At 53.2% G+C, this 5,655-nt stretch overlaps 1 long non-coding RNA gene across 1 annotated transcript; it reads left to right on the forward strand.

Annotated features, from left to right (window-relative positions):
* The first annotated feature begins 1,213 nt into the window (after positions 1–1,213).
* Positions 1,214–2,508, forward strand: LOC122901790. The gene is made up of 2 exons (XR_006383674.1): positions 1,214–1,534; positions 1,837–2,508. It is a non-coding gene; the product is annotated as an uncharacterized LOC122901790 (long non-coding RNA).
* Positions 2,509–5,655: the final 3,147 nt, after the last annotated feature.

Raw genomic sequence — 5,655 nt, forward strand, 5'->3', positions numbered from 1 at the left:
TCAGATGCCACACTGGGCCATAGATGAGGGTGGGCCTTCACTTTCGTTAACTCTGGCAAGAATATTTGCAGCTAGATTAAAAGCCAAGCTAAAGAATTGTAGTGTCTTTAAAAATGTGTGTTCCACGTACACTTAGGAAACCACAAGAGGACGTACTCCTCCAAAATGAGGGAAGTGTAGATTTACCCGAGGAAGGGGAAATCATGGTACCCAGGAGGTGGGGAACCCGACCCCAGGAGGCGAGGGGAAGCTCGCACAGTGAAAGGTTCCCGGATGGTGGCTGTGCAGTGGGCATAGACAGCACCAGTCTGGAGCAGATGTGAGGAAGACCCGGAGAGGTCTTCGTTCTTAGACCGCCCCTGCCTCCGGACGTTCCTGGAGAGGAATTGGAATTCAGTTACTGACACGTTCCCGGGAAGTCACCGGACCCAAGTCCAAGAAGGAAACCACGGGCAAGAAAATTATCCCAGTAACAGTAGCAGGCGCAGCGGTGGTTAGTGTTGACTTGGTCCTAGTAGGATCGACCCTGAGGTTGAACCCTACGGACCTTACAGCCTTAAAGCTCTGCTGAGAGGACGGAGCGTGGGGGAAGCGTGTGGGTGAGAGCTGTCTAGTCCTTCAGTTCCTAAGGGAGAGGTCAGAGGCGGAGCGGAGGGCCCGAGATCAGGAAGGGAGCAGAAGGAGCTGGAACTCGTTAAGAGAACAAAGCAAGGGGGCAGCCCCAAAGCCGCAGCTGCTGCTTCCTGAGTGCATACACCCGCGGAGAGACCAGTGCAGCCCAGGCAGAAGATCACTGTGGGAAGGGCAGCGCTACACAGTTGATACCCAGTGCTAAGGGTACTATCAACAAGTTTGTGGAAGGAAAGGCGAACATCCAGTTTCCAGGGAAACAGTTTCCCTAAGGAGGCGGGGAGCAGCACCCGCCTGTAAAGCTTGGCGCGTCTCCTTTAAGATGGGGCGAAGCACCGCCTCTCCCATCAAATCCCGGCGCCCATTTTGATGATGTCACGCGGTGCCGAGCCAATGAGAACCCGGGAGGGGGAGTTCCCCTGCGCGTCCTCCGGCTGGGGGCGGGGTTTCTGGCGCCGAACTCTCGGCTGCGGCGTGGTCTCTCGCGGTGCTGGCGGGAGGACTCCCGAGGGTGTGGCCGCAAGCTGCTACGCAGCGGTGGCTCCCGCGGGCAGGGTGTTTTGTATTAGCGCCCTGGCTCAGGCGGTCCCGGTGGGTCGGTGCGGCGCGCGGAGTTCCCGGGAGAGTTCCGGCCGGAGCCGCGGAGCCCGCACGCCCGAGAGGCCCTCCGTGTGCCTTCCTCCAGCACCGGGCCGCTCTGTGGCGGGAGCCCCGCCGTCCGCAACCGCCGGGGACGCCTTTCCCACCGGGCAGCACAGCGAACCGGGGAGCTTCCCGCAGCCACCACGCTGGAGGCCCGCCTGAGCGCAGCGAGTGCCGCAGCTCCGGCCTCACGGAGCTACGCAGTTCTCGCCGGAGAGCAGACTTGAGAGTGGGGCCGGGGGCCAGGACGCGGTCAGGGCGGGTGCGTGCCGCGGGCGCCAGGAGCTCCCGGGAGGAAGGGCTCGGGGAGGCGGTGGTGCTGGAGCCTTCGCCGCACCTCCAAGCTCATTCCTCAGCAGAATGTTCCCACCTGAGAAAATCTATTAAGCGCTCGGAATGAAGCATCGCTCGGATTTAGCACGGAGCGTTCGAGCCTGGAGAGATGTTAGGAGTAGGGTGTGGGAAACCCTGCCCCAACTTCAGATTTGTGAGGCGGGAGAACCTTTTAAATAGGACTAGTGTGGGGCCGTATTAAGCTGCCCATCCCGCCTCTTTCACCCCTAGCAAGTTCACACTCAGAAGACATGAAGGCCGAGATGCGCCCAGTGCCTTGCGCCAGAGAGGCTTCCAACTGCACCAGCGAACTCGCCACAAGAAGCGCCTTGCGAGCACAGCCCGTGTGGGAAAACCTTCAGCCAAGGGCCGCATCGCACTTAGCATCACACTGCAGAAAGCCTTAAGTCGTGCAGGGGCTGTGTTCCCTCCTTCACTGTAGGGGAGGAGCGTGGAGAGAATCTCTGAGAACAGCCTCTGAGAGGCTGCCGTGGGCCACAAGTCCAATACCCACCCTGGGGATATTCCTTGTGAGCGCCAGGTGTGTGGGAGGCCGCTGAGGGCCATGCTGCCCTTTCCCACCTGCCCAGGACCCTGACCACAGTTCCCTCTTGTCAGTGCCTGTGGTAAAGGCCGTCTTGTGGACTCTGCCTGCTGGGAGGGATGCACTAGGGGACTTGTTCTGTTGTTGCCAGTTATGGCATGGGTGTGACTCAGCTTTGGTCATGAGGGCTCAGTTGGGGTCTTTTTGTGGCTGACAGAGATGGCCTACCTTTTTTCATAGATACTATTGACCTCATATGACTTCTGTTGGATTTGTCCAGTTTCCAAGTCAGACTAACAAAGGAACTGCCTCCCTCCCATTATTCTGCTGGGTATGGGAATAAAAGCCTTATTGTTCAAGCCACCTTTTATCTGGCAGTTTCTGTTTACTCTGTGTGTGGGCTGAGAGCAGAATTGGGGTCTGCAGCATTGAGGGAATGGGTGGTGGTGGGGACCAATGATGACAGTAAAGAACTCTGAGTCCACTTTTGGCTTGATTTGTTCTGCCGCCCAAGACCTTTAGGGAATAACTGAAGGGCTCCAAGATGGTCCTCTCCCTCTACCTCCTGCCAGTGCATCTCCAGGCTGTATGAGCTGGTCTGTTGTATCCAGGGTCTGTCCCACATTTCCCAGCACTGCTGAGGGGAAGCGTTCTTCCCAGGACCCATGCAGGAGCCATGTCCCCTGAAGTCCGGAACCTAGTAGGCAGGTACCAATGACTAGGACCTACAGGGGCTGCGTAGGAGCCATAATTAGTGCAGAAACTAATAGGGCGGAGTGGGGGTGACTGTGGCAAAGTTTGGGGGGATGTGCCCCTTGTAAGTAGGCATTCACAAATGTTGTAGTAACTAGCTTTGCGAGATGAGAATGCACAGAAGTTCTCAGCATCTTCAGACCTGCGTCTTTCCTGTGGCTGTGTTCAGTCAGTAAATACAGGTGTTGTCTGCTTTCTGAAAGTTTGCATCACACCACTTTGCTTTTACTAAAGATCTGTATTAGTCCCCACTGTTGGTAACTGAAAGAACTCTGAAGAGGATTTTCACTTTTATGAAAAAGGTGAAGAGTGAAAATAGTGTTCTGTGTTCATTTTGCAGTGAGCCGTTGTAGAGGTGGGCGTACCCTCAGCAGAGAGTGGTCCTGCAAACTCCTTTCCCAGGAACCACACTGGGCATCTCAGCGTCAAGCAGTCAGGGCTTTGAACTGTGGAACATCTGTGTTTTGTCTTGATTTATTTCGTGTATCTGTTAGCAAGATGTGTCCTAAGGTAATTGGAAAAGCCTAAGAAAGGTGATTTTGGGGTCTAGGAACCCTCAAAAAATTTCCATATAACTGAACAGTGATTGCTTCTTTGCTTTATGCCATTTTGGTTTACAAAAGCTTTCGTGGGACTGCTCATCTTTTGGGTACCGGGGGAAACCGATGCATGTTCTGTAGTGGTTGTACCCTACTCTAGGGTAGAAGTCCCCTGGGTTGTCCACCTACTGGAGTGTGGAGGGAATTTGCTGGGCAGCTGTTTGCAGGGGCGAGGTTGAACTTGGTGGAAAGCTAGCCGGAGCAGGCTGGACTCCTGTGGGAATGTGATGAAGTTGCCTGTTGGGTGCTGCTGAAACTTGCTGGAGGGGAGCTCCACTGCTGTCTCCTGTAGCAGTCACCTGTGGAGGGGGTAAGAAGGAAGAAGACCAATGGAATGCTGAAGAGCAGCGCCCCCTTCCCAGTGCCCCTCTAGGGCCCTCTCCTGACAAGCCTAGCATGCCACGAGGCAAGGAAGAAATATTCTAGCCTTGCAGGGTTCTTTTGCCAGGGACCCAGCCTCCCCTCCAGTCCAGGGGTCTGGGCCTGTAAACTGGGTTAGATCTAGGGACTGGCTGAGAGGCAGTCATTCCCAGTTGTGACTCAAGGTAGGTTTTTGGCTCCTAGATCTAAAGATTGTCCCCCATGTTGTATCACAAGCACTCTTGTATTTTTAGGGTGCGATATTCAGTGAACGACTGTTAGAGGTGCCCGTGGACCATGTGGTATTTTGATTCCCCGTATATACCTGCTGTTCTTCCCGACAGAGGCAGCCCCCTGCCTCTGGTGGTCACATCCTGCCACCTGGCCTCTGGCCTCTAGAATCCCGGCATCCCCAGGGAAATAAGGCCATCTGCCCATCTCTACGGCAGTGTTCCCCCAACCCCCCTCTACACCCACCTGCCAGGGAGAGGAATCACAGAGGTTTTCAACAGTGTGGATACTCCTCTTCCTAATGTGTTTCTTAGTGCCTTAGCGAAAGGAGTCTCTCCTGGGCCTTCTTGAAGCATGTACTTAAGAGATAAATGTGTGGTTCACAACATAAATCCATCTGACATTCCTATTTTTAGTATATGTGCTGCTGAAGCGAGCACCCATCTGACATTCCTATCACCTCATTAATTGTAGGCCATTTTTTGAGTTTAGGTTTTAATCAAGTGATCAAATATGCTGCTAGAGCCACCCCCAGCTGCCCAAGTGAGCAGCTTAAATCTGGATCTTCAGTTACTTTACCATCATCAATGAATTTGGTCTGACTTGGTGTTATATTCCATCTGCTTTGGTCTAATACCTTCAGGATCCACATATATTCTCCATGTTTCTACTGACAGATATTAGCAAAATCTCACTTATTTTCTAGATGGGCAGGTTGCTCTTCCAGAGGCACAGCGTGTACCCATCCCTCTGAAGCACTTTGTAGTCTGACCCTAGTTACGGGTCTGGCGGCCATAGAGAGTGTTGTGGTGTTGAGTGTCCCATCTCAAGGCACCTACCTGCCCCTGGCAAGGCTGTCACAGGACTGATCTTCTAAGACACCGCAGGGCAGACTTATTACTGGTAAGAAAGGCTCAGAGTGATTCAGGGTTTAGGATAGTCAGTTACATCTGGGTCTGACCAGATGTCCCCACTCTGCGTTTCCTGATCCTTTCCCAGTCAGTGCCCTGGCTTTTCCTTGAGAAAGGTGAGGTTGTGAATCCAACTGTTATTCTCAACAAATGCAGTTAATTTTTCCATGTGATTTTTAGAAATAGCCCCGTGGCTATGAGTAGAAAGTTTCCTTTAGAGTGGTTATCACCATTCTCTGGTTCTCACCCTATCTAGTCGTTTTGTTTCTGTGAGCCCCTTTCGTGCACTGGAGAGACTCCAGCCCATGTCAGAGTTTCTGTCGTCATCATAACCACCCCGGAAAGACAAGCTCAGCCACTACTGGGGCTCCAAGGCCCTTGCTTTGGTCAGAATCACCATCAACCAAAGGGGATAGCTTGATTAAGTCTTACGCCAGTGCACGCCACAGATTACTAGGGTCCCGTTTCCCACTGGTAATGAACGCAACACTGCCTAAGATTAGGAGTACAATCACTTCCCAAATCCCATCTGTGCAAGCCTGTCCCTTGTGATTACTCCTGGTACCAGGTACCTCTGGGTCCAGGCCAGCAGAGAGTAACCATATCACATTCGGAGTAAAGCAGGTTTCGTATAAAGAATATTAACTCTTTC

Source organism: Neovison vison, chromosome 3, assembly GCF_020171115.1.
Source record: "Neovison vison isolate M4711 chromosome 3, ASM_NN_V1, whole genome shotgun sequence".
Taxonomy (NCBI): Eukaryota; Metazoa; Chordata; class Mammalia; order Carnivora; family Mustelidae; genus Neogale; species Neogale vison.